The sequence below is a fragment of the Clarias gariepinus genome, chromosome 4 (genome assembly GCF_024256425.1).
Source record: "Clarias gariepinus isolate MV-2021 ecotype Netherlands chromosome 4, CGAR_prim_01v2, whole genome shotgun sequence".
In the NCBI taxonomy this organism is placed as follows: Eukaryota; Metazoa; Chordata; class Actinopteri; order Siluriformes; family Clariidae; genus Clarias; species Clarias gariepinus.
In genome coordinates, this window is record NC_071103.1 from 41,631,773 (window position 1) to 41,648,325 (window position 16,553).

Here is a 16,553-nt window from a genome sequence, read left to right on the forward strand (position 1 = left end):
AACATGAGGAATGGTCACCATCTAAATTTACAAACTGATAACGATCAGTCAAATACAATCTGAGCCATAAGAGGGCCGTTCCCTTAATTCCTACTACATTTTCTAATCTGTGAAGGAGAATATCATGATCAATAGTGTCAAAAGCTGCACTGAGGTCGAGTAACACAAGTATAGTGACACAACCCTGATCAGAGGCCACTAGGAGGTCATTTACTACTTTAACGAGTGCTGTCTCTGTGCTGTGATGAGGCCTAAATCCTGAATGATACAGTTCATGTATGCTATTCCTATGTAGATATGAACATAGCTGTTGTGATACTACCTTTTCCAGAATTTTAGAGATAAACGGGAGGTTTGATATCGGCCTGTAATTGGAAAGCTGACAGGGGTTAAGGTCAGGTTTTTTGATTAGTGGTTTAATAACTGCTAATTTAAGGGATTTAGGAATATACATCCTACCTGTGGGGCATAACCACTAACAACATTGAGCATTATCCCTTCAATTTCCAGCTTCAGACTTATCACCCTATCTGATACTCTCTTCACCTCTAGAACATTCCTTACAAACTCCTCTTTCAGAATAACTCCTACTCCATTTCTTTTCCTATCCACACCATGGTAAAACAATTTGAACCCTGATCCTAAGCTTCTGGCCTTGCTACCTTTCCACCTGGTCTCCTGGACACACAGTATATCCACCTTCCTTCTCTGCATCATATCAACCAACTCTCTTCCCTTCCCTCTCAAGTTCAAGTTCAAGTTCAAGTACGCTTTATTGTCATTACAACCATATACAGTTAGTACACAGTGAAACGAAACAACGTTCCTCCAGGACCAAGGTGCTACATGCAACATAAATTTACGACATAAATTAACATAGACACTAAACTAGCTAACCAAGAGGCCTAGTTAACTGGCTAGCAGAGACAGGACAGAGAGACCTAACATAAATTACAACATAAATTAACAATAACTAACTAGCTAAGTAACATTTTTATAGACAACATAAAGTGCACGTGCTCATGGTTCCAACATTCAAAGTCCCTACTACAGTATCACTCCTAAACTCTTGCCTTTCCTCTTCTCTCTCTGCTTTCGAACACGCCTTCCTTCTCTCCTTCTTCAACCAACAGTAGCCCAATTTCCACCAGAACCCTGTAGGTCAACAACACCAGTGGCTGGCGTTGTTAACCTGGGCCACGACCGATCTGGAATGGGAATTATATTTGTGATTCAACTTTTTTATTTGTTTTATTTGATAAACATATATGAGGCTCATTATTATGCAGTATAGAGTGACATAACTTTCTTTAGCACAACCTAGGCAATATGATAAACTGAGTTTTAGTTTATTTTCCCCAAACATACAAACATGACTGAGTAAAAAAAAAATAAAAAATTACAGAAGCAAAGAAATAGCACAGACACGTATGATTATTTTTTATTTTTTTCAGTTGCTGAAAAAATGCTCATTTTAAGTGTCATTTCTATATTCTGGTAGTGGTACATGTTATAAAAGTAATGATAACATTTGTTCTACCTGACACATCCGAAAACCGAAATAAACAGTTTGATGCCTGAAGCTTCCCCATTGACACAAGCAAGACTTACATATTAGCCCTTTATTGCTCTTATCATCATTGACTTATGCTGTGTTGCGGGCATGTATCTGTCCTGCTTGCGTTTTAAGGTTTACATGGCACAGGAGTAGCTCAGAGTGTGAGTGCAGCTGGTAGCGAGGTAGAAACAATCTGAAAAGGGGTGCTCCAGAATTAATAAAAATGACAGCCTAGACCGAAAGCCGGGTCATGACAGATTCAGAGGTTGGCACAGTGGGCCATCTACAGGTTAAGATCTAGAGACAAACTAGATCAAACTGGTAAACTAACATTTGGGTGTAGAGCATTAAGCGAGCACAAAAATACAAGACCATGAATACCCAATAGCTAGTCAAGGACACGAGAGAAAAACAGACAATAATTTGGTACAGATGTAAGGGTTAACCTCTAAAGAGCCCCAATGCGCCCAAAGACTATTTGTGTTTGTAGTTTGTTTGTTCTGTTTAAGTGGGAACTGCATGTCCCAGGTTGCACCTCGGTCAGGTGACGTAGGCATTCACCTGAACCGAGGAAAGTAATTAGGTTTATTATAAATAGCCTGCCTGAAGCTCAGTCAGGCGTCTAGCGTTTGTTGTTGTTGTGGTTAGAGATTTTGGTTGTGTTAGTAATGTAAAGTAGTATGGTTACAAGTGCTCTAAGAAAAGAGCTTCTGTTGTGTTTCACATTTTTTCAATAAAAAGGAACGTTTAAACCAACAGCTTGCCTCTGCGTATATGCCACACACACACACACACACACACACACGCCGAAAACATGACAGAAAGCTAGACCATCGAAGTGGCATAGCGGAGGTCTCTCCCCTAGATGTTTTTTGGGGGGGAGCAATTACCATCTCGCCCGAGCTGGCGGAACTACTAAACGACAGCGAGGAGCAAGGAGAGAGAGAGGTGTGGCAGAGCTGGGAGGGCTGCAGGCTCGCCGAACCGGTGGACTTGCTGGAGGCCGTTGCCCGTACTTGTCACGGAAGACTACGCGCCGTTGCAGAGCAGCGAGAATGACATGCTTCCTTCGCCACTGCCTTCAAGCGACGAGAATGTCGCTTCCACACTTCAGCCGCCGTGCAGCCTGGAGAGCCTGATCCTTCCTCCACCTTCCGGCTTCGAGGACAGCGCGCCGACTCCGCAGTCGCCAAGCATCGCTCCAGCTCAGCAGCCACCGAGCCCCGAAGACGTCGCTTCCGCACTGCATGCTTCTGCCTCCGCCGCCCGGCTTCGAGACTGTCGCGCTTCTTCCTCCGCCTCCCGGCTCCGGAACCGGCCAGCTCAATGAATGGAGCGTCAACAGCTCAGCCAGCAAACACAAAGAATGTCGCTTCAGCTCAGGAACCGGCCAGATCCACGAACGGCGCATCAGCAGCTCAGCCGCCGAGCGCCGTGAATGCAATGCAACCGTCTGACGTCGCGTCAGTTCCGCGGCTGCCCAGATCGACAGACGTCGCTTCAGCACCGCTGATTTCATATCAGCTCACCTGCTGCCAAACTCCGCGGGCGTCTTGCCAGCTGGGCTATGTGGCACAAAACCCCTAATGCCAACCACTTCACCCAGCATCGGGGACAGCAAGCCAGGGTCAGTACAGCAATTTTCAGGCCTAGTTAATTTAGTATTGCTGGTCCGGCAACCCAGCCTAGGAGTGGGCAGATTAAACCCAGAACATTGGGGTGGGAGTCCTGGACCTCCAGTAACGCTCTGGAGGAGCATTTTTAAAGGGGGGGGGGGGGTACTGTAAGGGTTAACCTTACAGTTAACACAAATAAGACTATTTGTGTTTTTAGTTTGTTTGTTCTGTTTAAGTGGGAATTGCATGTCCCAGGTTACACCTCAGTCAGGTGACATAGGCATTCACCTGAACCGAGGAAAGTAATTAAGTTTATTATAAATAGCCTGACTGAAGCTCAGTCAGGCGTCTAGCTTTTGTTGTTATAATTATGGTTTGTTATGTTGGTTGTGTTTTTGAAAGCTGTTACATTAAAGCTTCGTAAGTGCTCAAAAGAAAGAGCTTTACTTTTGTTTGCGTTTGAGTTAAATAAAAGTCTTTATTGAACCGCCAGCTCGCCTCTGCATAACACAGAACTCTTATGTAGTAATGAGTTCCAGATGTTTCCTTTAAAGGAGACTTGAAATGAATGACCATCAATATTTAATCTGAAGTAAATATGAAAGAGCTATATTTAGCTAGACAAATACAATTCAAATAAATCTTATTGTTGTCGTTTTATAACTACTGTATGGCTATTTACAAAACACCAACTACAAACAGTCACAACACTGAAATTAAAACTAGGTGGGTTTATTTGGCTATATACACAGGATGTTGAATAAAACTGAATTATGGTGGCCAGAGGCAGGAAAAGCAACAGGACCAGAGTAACCATCTTCATCCTACTGCAAGTGTTTATTATTTGTATAAATTGGAGCACACGTTACTTTAGATATGTTAATTCAATACTGAATCCGCCAGTCAGCCAGATTTGATGACCACTGACATAATGCCTAATGCAACTGAAAGTGGACTATATTAGGCAGCAGGGGAACACTTTTGACCTGGGCCTTTCTGTATGTTATCTGTAAGGACCTGGATTTTTGCATAAACATTTATTTTAACATTATCTTTAACAGGGCATATACATCTATATTTTTGTGGCTAATTTTAGCCCTTTTACTCTGGGTTATTTCTTATTTAAAATTTAACAATTTTAAAAAATATTTGGGTTTGTGCTCAGCCTGTGCACACCTGGTTGTGCAATCAACCTTGCAACTTACCAGCATTACATTATGCAATCTGCTGATAAAATTTACCAGAGATTGCTCAATGTGATGCTGGTAAATTACAACCAACCAGGCGAGTGCAGGCCAAGGACAGACCTTGATACACCAGACAGAAAATAGGAAACTCAAATAGAGAAGCTTGATTCAGACAAACGACAATATAGGTACTACAAATCAAATTAATTGAGCAATAATACTAACAACAACAATAATAATAATTATAATAATAATAATAATAATAATAATAATAAACAATAAATACAAATAATAATAAATAAAAAAAGCAAAACACAGCAGGAATAGCTTGGCACAAGGAAAATATGTGAGGAGACATTAAAAGAGCAGGGATTGAGAAAACTTTTATTATATTTCACTTTTCTTGTGATTTTCTAGTTTTTCTATTAATTTTAATAATTTTATTAATTTTTTATAAATATTTTTTAATGATATATATATGATGTGTATCAATAAATCTACTATTAAAATATTTATCAATTTATTTCTTTTTCTGAAGTGTGTATGGATTTATTTGGCTTACTCTGTACACAGAGGGGTAAAAGTTTATACACACTTCAATAGTTATGATATACATTACTTTAAAACTCGAATTGGATTATGGAAGCAATGTTTTTATGTTTCCTCTAAAGATGTCAGTAGAGTCACCATTGTTGATGCTATTATGTCACCATCAGAAGTTGTGATTGGAGCGGCCTAACATCATGCAGTGAAGTCACACATCTATAAGTTTTGCATAAAACTTTTATACAACTGCCACTGAAAAACACAGGTTTTTAACCATTTTATTTTATTTTTTTTGTAAAAACCACAACACCCATTATATCAAGCAGTATCCTCTACGGCTCTCTGTGTAAAAAAAAAAAAAAAAAAAAAGAATGGGACGCTTCATAAATAACTTTTTTTTTACTTTTATTATTATTATTTTTTTTTTTGGACTACTGATCAGAAGGTCCTAGATTTAAACCTCAGCACCACCAAGTTACCACTGTTGGGCCCTTGAGCAAGACCCTTAACCCTTAACTGCTTAGATATAAAATAAAAAAAAATGTAAATTATGGGTATTATTAAACACCCGTGTCCATATAGCTCTGCACGAGCAAGCACACACACACACTGCCCCTCATGAAAAAGCATACACACACACATAGCCCTGCGCGAGCGGGCACACACACACACACTCAGAGCCCCGCGACTGAGCAAACACACACACACACACACACACAGAGCCCCGCGCAACCGAGCAAACACACACACACAGAGTCCCACACGAGCAAACACACACACAGCTCCGCGCGAGAGAGAAAACACTTGCAAACTGGGTTACTCACAATCCGAGGTTCTGTACTCACTGTATTTTGATGTAATACATTTCTCGTACACATTACGGTACATTTATAATTGTTATTTTGTCATCATTATGATCGCCAATTAATCAGAAAAACATTTAAAAACACTTCTGCATTTCCAGATGAGCTTCACGGTGTTTACAGTATTGTCTCTAAATGCAAAACAATATGAATTGCACATAAGACATGAAAATGGAAAACTTTGCCTTAACTCTTTATTTTGTTCAAGATCTCTTGCTTGTGCAAAGTGCACTCCAACTTTTATATGAGCAAGACCAATCTGAGTATAAGCAGCGTAGCAAAAATGCTTTGACTGTTTAAAATGTTTTGATGTACAGAAGATGTGATAATGACCATTTTAAAACATGGGTTCTACTGTTTCTCCTTGATGACATCAGTTTTGAAACTGATTAACCCCTGATTAATAACTGTCCACTGTATGGGTTCTTTCCAAGATTAATTTCACTCTGAAAATTAACTGGCAAGAGATTTCCCTTTGTTGATAACTGGAATGTTTTCTGGGAGCGTCCTAGACTCTACCACACTGATGGCCTGCACCCTAGCAGAGCTGGAGCAGCGGTCCTCTCTGACAACATCTCCAGGACACTACGAACCATCTGACTGGCGGTAAGTCATACCGTAGATTCCAATCACATTAGCCACATCACAACTCACCATACTGATAGACGCACACACATAGCTTGTCCTATAGAAACTGTGTCTGTTCCCCGAATAGTGAGAAATAAGAATAAATTTGTTAACTTTGCCCGATACAATCTGATAACCAGAAAACCAGAAAAAGGCCAAAATAAGTAATCGAAATCTACCTCTAAAGTTTGGACTTCTCAACATTAGATCCCTTGCGCTGAAAGCACTTATTGTTAATGAAATTATATCAGATTATTGCCTTGATGCACTCTGCCTTACCGAAACCTGGCTTAAACCAAATGAATATATTGGTCTGAATGTGTCTACTCCATCAGAATATTTTTATAAGCATGAGCCCCATCTAACTGGTCGCGGTGGTGTTGTCGCCACTATCTACAATGATGTACTCACTGTTACTCAGAAAATAAGGCCCAGGTTTAACTCATTTGAAGTGCTCGTCATTAATGTTGCACTTAATGAAATACATAATAAACCCGCGCTATATTTTACAATGGCCACCGTGTACAGACCCCCAGGGCCATATGTCGATTTTCTTAAAAAATTTGGACATCTGCTATCAGACCTATTGGTTAACTCTGACAAAGTGTTAATAGGAGACTTTAACATTCATGTAGATGATGCTAATGACGCTTTAGCACTCGCATTTATAGATTTACTGAATTCCTTTGGGGTTAAACAAAATATAAATGGAGCAACTCACCGCTTTAATCATACACTAGATTTAATTATATCCCATGGTATACATGTCTCTAATATAGAGATCTTACCTCAAAGTGATGATATCACAGATCATCACATTTAGGCATTTGGCAGACGCTCTTACCCAGAGCGACTTACATTTTTATCTCATTACACATCTGAGCAGTTAAGGGTTAAGGGCCTTGCTCAAGGGCCCAACAGTGGCAACTTGGTGGTTGTGGGGTTTGAACCTGGGATCTTCCGAACCGTAGTCCAATGCCTTAACCACTGAGCTACCCCTGGCCCTTATCACCGCCTGATTTATACACCTCCTGATATATACTCTACCCATAGAACAGATTAGCTGTGTCTCCCCACGTTGTCGATTTGTTAGAAATATGAATCCGACTACTAAAGACAAATTCACAAGTAATCTGCCAGATCTATCCCAATTTCTTATTAGACCCCTAAATGCAGATTATCTAGATGAAGTGACTAGCATCATGGGCACTATTTTTACCAGTACATTAGACACTGTTGCTCCCATCAGATTAAAAAAAGTCAGAGATAAAACACTTGTATGTATGTATGTGCAGCTACAGACAAGCTCTAAAAACTGCTAGGACCGAGCATCTTAGCCAACTGATAGCAAGAAACCAAAACAATCCCAAATTCTTGAGCCCCCAATCCCAAGTTCTTGAGCAAGGCCCTTAACCCTCGACTGCTCAGATGTATAATGAGATAAAAATGTAAGTCGCTCTGGATAAGAGCGTCTGCCAAATGCCTAAATGTAAATGTAAATGTAGTACAGTAGCCTGCCTAACAAAACCTAAGATGCCCGCAGAGAGTACTCCACAACATTTTAGTAGTGAAGACTTTATGGACTTCTTTAATGAAAAAATCAATAGTATCAGGAAGAAAATAACAGAGGTTCAACCTCTAATAGCATCTCACGATCCAGTTCAGCCTATAGCTTCACATTTAGATTATCAGTGCTTTACAGGTGTAGGACAGGAAGAGCTGTATAAACTTATCACCTCAGCTAAATCAACAATGTGCCTGTTAGACCCAATTCCAACCAGATTTTTAACAGAAGTGATGCATACAGTTGGAAAGCCACTTTTAAACATTATTAATTTCTCATTATATCTAGGTCACGTCCCTAAACCTTTCAGTTGGCAGTTATTAAGCCGCTTCTTAAAAAATCTAATTTGGACACGAATAAAATAACAATTTACAGACCGATCAAAAATATTAGAAAAAGTAGTGTCAGCTCAAATATGCACATTCTTGCAGGAAAACAACATCCTTGAAGAATTTCAGTGTCACGAACTAACCGGGATGATCGGAAGACTTAGCACTTAGCAGTTAGCCTTTTGTAGCGTGGATGGTAAACCCAAACACAGAAGTAAGCGAGTAGGCAGGATAACCACGCGATTTTGTCTAAGGACTCTCACACAAGGGGAGCAAGGGAAAAACACACATTTAACCAGCGTCCTATAAACACACACTCGAAATCAGAAAGCAGACCCAAGAAAATGAGTACTAACGATTTGGCAGACGGACAATCTGGACCAACATGGGCGAAACTCAATGACTAAGCGAGTGTGAAGCACCATCTTGTCACCTTTTATGCTTCCTTTGTCCGGGTCCTTCCTTTGTCCGGGTCCTAGTGCCGGTCGCGGAACGGGTGTGTGTGACATTCAGTCCGGTTTCAGGCCCCATCATAGTACAGAAACTGCATTAGTTAAGATTGCAAACAACTTGTTTTTAGCTTCGGACCAAGGCTGCATCTCAATACTAGTCTTACTTGATCTTAGTGCTGCATTCAACACTATAGATCATAATATTCTCATAGATCGCTTACAAAATCACATTGGTATTTAGGGACAGGCATTAAAATGGTTTAGATCATACCTGTCTGATTGAAACCATTTTGTAGATCTAAATGGACAACTGTCTGGTGTAATGTCAGTGAAATATGGGGTCCCACAAGGGTCAGTTTTAGGACCTCTGCTGTTCTTAATATACATGCTTCCCTTGGGTAACATCATTAGAAGACATGGGATTAGTTTCCATTGTTATGCTGATGACACCCAATTATACATCTCAACAAAACCAGACGAAATACCTAAGTTGTCTAGATTAACCAAGTTTGTCCAAGACACAAAAGATTGGATGACCAATAACTTTCTTTTACTAAATTCAGATAAGACGGAGATATTACTCATCGGCCCAAAAACCAGCACACAACAGCTTTCACAATTCAGCCTGCGTTTAGAAGGATGTAGTGTTACTACTAGCTCAACAGTAAAAGACCTGGGCGTAATATTAGATTATAAATCATATTTCCAATATCACAAAAACAGCCCTTTTCCATCTTAGAAATATTGCCAAACTTAGGAGCATCTCATCCGTATCTGATGCAGAAAAGCTAGTTCATGTTTCATGCATCCAGACTGGACTTATGTAATGCATTACTAGGTGGTTGTCCTGCATCCTCAATAAACAAGCTTCAGTTAGTCCAAAATGCAGCCGCCAGGGTTCTTACTAGATGCAGAAAATATGATCATACTGTATAACCCCAATATTATCATCCCTGCACTGGCTACCTGTTCAGTTTAGAATTAATTACAAAATAGTATTACTTACATACAAGGCTTTAAATGGTTTAGCTACCACATACCTGACCAGTCTTCTGATACGCTATAATCCACCACGCTCCTTAAGATCACAAAACTCCGGACTTCTGGTAGTTTCCAGAATTTTTAAATCTACAAAATGGGTAGGGCATTTATATATTTAGCTCCAAAGCTTTGGAATAGCCTTCCAGACAGTGTTTGGGGCTCAGACACAGTTTCCCAGTTTAAAAGTAGACTCAAGATGCATCTCTTTAATCCGGCATAGACTTAACTCATCCCATAACCTCATACTCCAGTACACCTATCCTGAATGGCAACTACGCTAATTCTCTTTATCTGTTCTGTATTTTTCTACCCATCCCGAGGCATCTGGAGATTGTGCCAGCTTTAGTAGACAAAGGCCAACCCTGCGAGGATCCTGAGGCATCCAGAGAAGGACCAGCTCCAGGATTCTGCTTAATGATGGTTGGAGCTACGCATGCTGCTCCTGTGCTTCTAGTGACCCAGACCCCATCTGCCCCCTGCACCTACTGACTCCCTGTGCTAAACTGGACTTCATGGTAATTTAAATAACTTCTGTTATATTTTACTTTCACTTGCACCACATACATGATGTTATTTCTATCTGTTATCACTCAGATGAGGATGGGTTCCCTGTTGAGTCTGGTTCCTCTCAAGGTTTCTTCCTATTGCCATCTCAGGGAGTTTTTCCTTGCCACCATCGCCATCACCCTTGGCTCGCTGATCAGACACAATTCATTCATCATTTACTTATCTCATTATTATCTAGACACATTTTTCTTACACATACACACTTTCAAATATTTTCTTTTCTAAAAAATTATTTCATTTTTGTGAAGGTGCTTTGAGACAATGACCATTGTTAAAAGCGCTATATAAATAAAATTGAATTAAATTTTTTATATTAAAATAAACATCTTAAAGATTGAGCCACAATTTCATATTACAGTGTATCTAAAAAAAAATTATATTACAAAAATGTTAAGTTCTGTTCTGAATACAGATACAAATGATATATGTGTCCAAATATCAATTAACATTCTGTCCACAGATCAGGAGTTTGATATACTCTGTTTAACAGAAACCTGGATTAAACAGGACGAGTATGTAGCTCTAAATGAAGCTAGTCCTCCTGGATACAGCTACATACACCAGCCTCGGTTAACTGGTAGAGGAGGAGGCGTCGCAGTTATTCACAATGATAATCTGACTATTATACAAAAACACAGACACAAATTTAATTCATTTGAAATTCTTTATAGTAACATAAGTGTATTTAACTATATTAAGTCAGCTCAGTCGATCCCGCTAATTGTCATTTACAGACCTCCAGGGCCGTACTCTGAATTTCTTAGTGAATTTGCAGATTTCCTCTCAAACCTAGTCGTTTCTGTAGACAAAGTGTTAATTGCTGGAGATTTTAATATTCATTTTGAAAACCCAGAAGACCCTCTGAGAACTGCATTTATGTCTATACTGGACTTGGTAGGAGTAAATCAGTGTGTAGTAGGACCCACTCATAAAGCAGGTCACACTTTAGATTTAATAATATTATTTGGATTAAGTATAAGAAATTTATTCACAATACCACTATCTGAAGTTATCTCAGACCACTATCTTGTCTCAATTCAAGTGTGTCACAATAATAATGTACACACAGCGCCGCGCTACCGTATGAAACGTACATTCACATCAACTACCAAACAGAGTTTTATCAGTAATCTCCCAGAGTTCCCAACTTCGATTAGATCACCGTCTGACCCCACAGAACTCGATCAGGCGACTGAATATTTAGAGTCGACATTTCGCTATACCCTAGATAATGTAGCTCCAGTCAAAAGAAAAATTATAAGAGATAAAAAACTTGCTCCCTGGTATAACGATCACACGCGCACTTTAAAACAGACCGCTCGGAAATTAGAACGTAAATGGCGTCAAACTAAATTACTAGTATTTCAAATAGCATGGAAGGAGAGCATCCTGAACTATAGAAAAGCTCTTAGTGTAGCTAGATCAACATATCTCTCCACTCTTATAGAAAATAACAAAAATAATCCTAGATTCTTATTTAATGCTGTAGCCAAATTAACCAGAAATAAGACCTCGTTAAAGTAGTAAATGACATTCTATTGGCCTCTGATCAGGGTTGTGTAACTATGCTTGTATTACTTGACCTTAGTGCAGCTTTTGACACTGTTGATCACGCTATTCTTCTTCACAGATTAGAAAATGTAGTGGGAATTAAGGGTACAGCCCTCTCCTGGCTCAGATCCTATCTGACCCATCGTTATCAGTATGTAGACTTAAATGGTGATTATTCTGCATGTTCTCTAGTGGAGTTTGGCGTTCCGCAGGGTTCAGTTTTAGGTCCACTGCTTTTTTCCCTTTACATGCTTCCTCTGGGCAACATAATCCGTAAGCATGGTATTAGTTTTCACTGTTATGCTGACGACACACAGTTATATGTCTCAGCAAAACCTGATGAGAAAAAACAGCTTACTAAAATTGAGCAATGTGTGCAGGACATAAGAAATTGGATGCTAATTAACTTCCTTCTGCTAAATCCGGATAAGACAGAAGTTCTAGTCATAGGACCGCATACAGCTAGGAGTAAAATTTTAGATCACACCGTAACTTTAGATGGCCTTTCTGTTCCATCAAATGCAACAGTGAAAGACCTTGGTGTGATTATTGATCCCAGCCTTTCATTTGAAGCACATGTAGATAATATTACCAGGATAGCATTCTTTCACCTCAGAAATATTGCCAGAATAAGAAATTTATTGTCGCTAAACGACGCAGAAAAACTAGTTCATGCTTTTATCACCTCTAGGTTGGACTATTGTAATGCCTTACTGTCTGGTTGTTCAGCTAGATGCATAAATAAGCTTCAGCTAGTCCAGAATGCAGCAGCGAGAGTCCTCACCAGAACCAGAAGATATGAGCACATCACCCCTCTTATCTTCACTCCATTGGCTCCCTGTGAAATTTTGCATTGATTTTAAAATACTACTCTTGACATATAAAGCATTAAATGGTCTCGCGCCGCAGTACCTGAGCGAACTGCTAGTGTCTTACGATCCGCCACGCCTACTTCGATCAAAGGATGCAGGCTGCTTGTCAGTACCGCGTATTATGAAAAATACAGCTGGGGGCAGAGCTTTTTCTTACAAAGCCCCAAAGTTATGGAATAGTCTTCCAAATAGTGTTCGGGACTCAGACACAGTCTCAGTGTTTAAGTCCAGGCTAAAAACCTATTTATTTAGCCAAGCATTTTTATAAATAGATTTGCCATAGGTAAAGGAGCAGATCTGGGGGACTCATGGACGTAGAGTATTATGGTGAACTGGTATGTTTGGATGCTGTCTTCCTCACTCTCATTGATCACTCAGGTTTGCTGACGGTGAGGTGATTGTTTGCTTTACATGTCAGGAAGCCCTCATGTTTGTGTTTCCTTCTGGCTCTCCCTTTTAGTTATGCTGTCATAGTTAGTCCTGCCGGAGTCCCTGCTTGCACTCTACAGTTAATATACATTCACATTATACATTGTGTGACTGTGACCATACCTAACTGCCATCTCTCCTCTTCTTCTCTTTCCCCCCCTCTTTCTTTTTCCTCTCTCCTCCTGTCCCCCCTTTTACTCTTTCTCTTTCTCTCTGTCGAGCTACACATGTCGTTCCTGAGCTGCCAGTGATCTAGACTCCCTCTGCCCTCCGGACCTGTCTGACCCATCCTGGTGCCCCGCTTCTGGCTGAAGATCTCGTCACATGGATGCCCCGTGTGTCTCTCTGGGATGCGTCTGGTGTCTGGGAATGATTCTCTCTACCTAGAAAATGGTTCTGGCCTTGACTGGTGTTGGCAACTGTTTCTCTGGGGACTTGACAGTTCGATAGTTCATGACTGCAACTTCTTACAAGTCTACCTGGGTCTTCAATAACTACCTGGACTCCATATTAACATCAATTAACATCAGCTATTATAGCTGAACTGCCTCCCACCCTACACACTGTATAAATGCAGATCATTTACTGCTTTCTGTTTCACCCAAATGAGGATGGGTTCCCTGTTGAGTCTGGTTCCTCTCAAGGTTTCTTCCTATTACCATCTCAGGGAGTTTTTCCTTGCCACTGTCGCCCTCGGCTTGCTCACCAGGGACAAACTGACCATTTTGATTCATACAAATTCACATTTCATACAAACCTAAATAATTCTTTTGACTATGTAAAGCTGCTTTGCGGCAATGAAAATTGCTAAAAGCGCTATACAAATAAAATTGAATTGAATTGAATTGAATTAACACACTAGTTTCACTATGCTAAGCGCTAGCAGTATGACTGCCATTTACACTCCAATAGCATTAGCACTGCTAAAAAGATAGCATTAGTGCCCTTAACAGTAACGTCCGATTCATTTTATATATAAAGCAGTACCTGGTAAGTGTGTCCAGTTGAAAATCTGCGTTATCGCGCTATAATTCACTGTAAATTCCATCATGATAAGTCCTGGAACTGCTCTGGCATGGTTTGTTGTTCACTGTGTCGTCGTCAGTCTCGAAATCCCATAGTGCCTTAAAACAAAAAAGAGTTTTCTCACACTGGAAAAAGTCATTGCAAATACACAGAAAAAACATACTTACAAAGGAAAAAAACATACACACCCATTTGGGTCACTGTACATAGTGGCGCTTCACCATGGTTCATGAACATATGTTTTAAACTGGTTTTGAACTTCCCACAGGAAGAATAAACATACAATGATTCATACATATTTAAGTTTTTAGGTTTTAAAAGTAACATACCTTTTTTGGAGTAATACATACTGTGTCATGCTTTTGTTCGTATTTTATGAAAGATTTGGGCGCCTTATACGGGCATGTTGTTACTGTGTGTTCCACATACATGTCTATTTTTGGCAAATTTATGGTTCATGCACTCTGGCGTGTGTTGAACACAAACACTTTGTATGTTGCCAGAAGACTGGAAGTATATGTCCTATTATCATTAACTCTATATAAATGGATTCGCTATGATGTCAGCTAAACAATGATGATAATGTGTTGTTTCGTCTGTTGTTATATACTTTCCCATGGATGAACACTTGCAGTCCTGTCTTAATATAAATGAATTGGGCATATCTCCAAAGTAGATTTTGGTTTTGTATGTTTTCAGCTGTAGAAGGACAGTAGTGGACAAAATAGTGTCTGAAAGAAGGTTATGTACTAAGTGTTTATTTTGTAGTTTATCATCATGATGGTTCCATATATTTCTTAGTTTGTAATCATTTCATCCTCTTCGCAAATTATTTTCTAGAGATATAAATGTGTTTTTGTATTGTTGGTGATGAGCAAAAGAGTCTAATTTAATTTCCAATTTTCAACCTTTCAATTCTTCACTGCACCAGCATTGGGCTACTGGAGAAAATGGCATTGGGCATTGCTGGGCCCATGTGTGGAACTGAACCCATATTTATAGTAATCAGAATGGCCTACTTCTTTTTAATTACAGTAAAACATTTTAGTTTAATACATTTTCATAATATAAATATTTTAATTTTATAAAGTGATACAAATAATACTTGTTTTGAAGTTTTTTTCTTAGCTTACAAGAAAAAATATTATTATTTGTATATTATTTCTATTATTATTATTATTTATTAATTTCACACTAATGCACTGCACAGTAGTGATGGTGAGGTGAAGCCTTATTCAGGTGTCGAGGCTGCCAGGAAATAGTTTCACCAAAAGGTGGACAATTGGACAATTGTTGTGTAGCAACCAGATCTGCAAGTAATGTTGCATTCATCAATGACAGGTGTGTGTGTGCGTGTGTTGTTTAAAAATCCACAGTTCAGAACAAACACAGAAGTCCTTGGGTCCATTCTTCGTACGTCGCTTGACACATCTGAGATGAACTGACACATCTAAGATGAGATCATCCTGCTAATTACGATCTGGCTAAGGTGGTTCTTCATCACACCTGTTGTTGATAATTAGTATGGCTGGATTAAGTTGTCTAGGAATATTGCGCGTTCGTGCGTTGGTTCAAAGATGTTTTCATAATATAAATATATACTGACATCGACAGTAAAAACACTGATCACAACCCCTTTGATTGGTTGATGAAATGGCAAAAGAGCGGCTCAATTTTTTTTGTAACACGTTTTATGCGCTGAAATGCCCCCATTTTCCATTCCTCGACCATGAGGACGCTGCGCTTCCTCCTCCACCTTCGATCATCTATAAGGACGTCGCGCTGCCTCTTCCTTTCCTCGACTACGAGGACACCGCGCTTCCTTCTCTGCCGCCTCTGATCGTCAGATCATCCTTAGCACGGCTGCGAGGACAGCGTGGCTGCTCCTCAGCCCGGCACTAAAGCTTCAAAGCCTGCTCCGTCACCCGGCTGCGGAAACATCAGCCAAGTCCTGTTCAACCATCATTAGGTTTTTGGAACTCTTCAAATTCAAATTTTATTTGTCACATACACAGTCATACACAGTACGATATGCAGTAAAATGCTTGGACAACTGCCCGTGACCTTAAAATAGAGACAATGAATAGAAAATAAATATGAAAAGAAAAACAGAAGTTAAAATTGACTAAGTAAGAATAAAATAAAATATAAAATTAAAAATAAATAACACTATACCGTTCAAAATATACAATATAAGAAAAATGTATAAAAAATTAAGAAAAATAAGAGACAGCTGTACAGTACAGGACAAAATATACAAAATAAGGAACATATATGAAAAATGGAAAATATAAAAAAATAAGAAACAGTTGTGCAATACAGAGA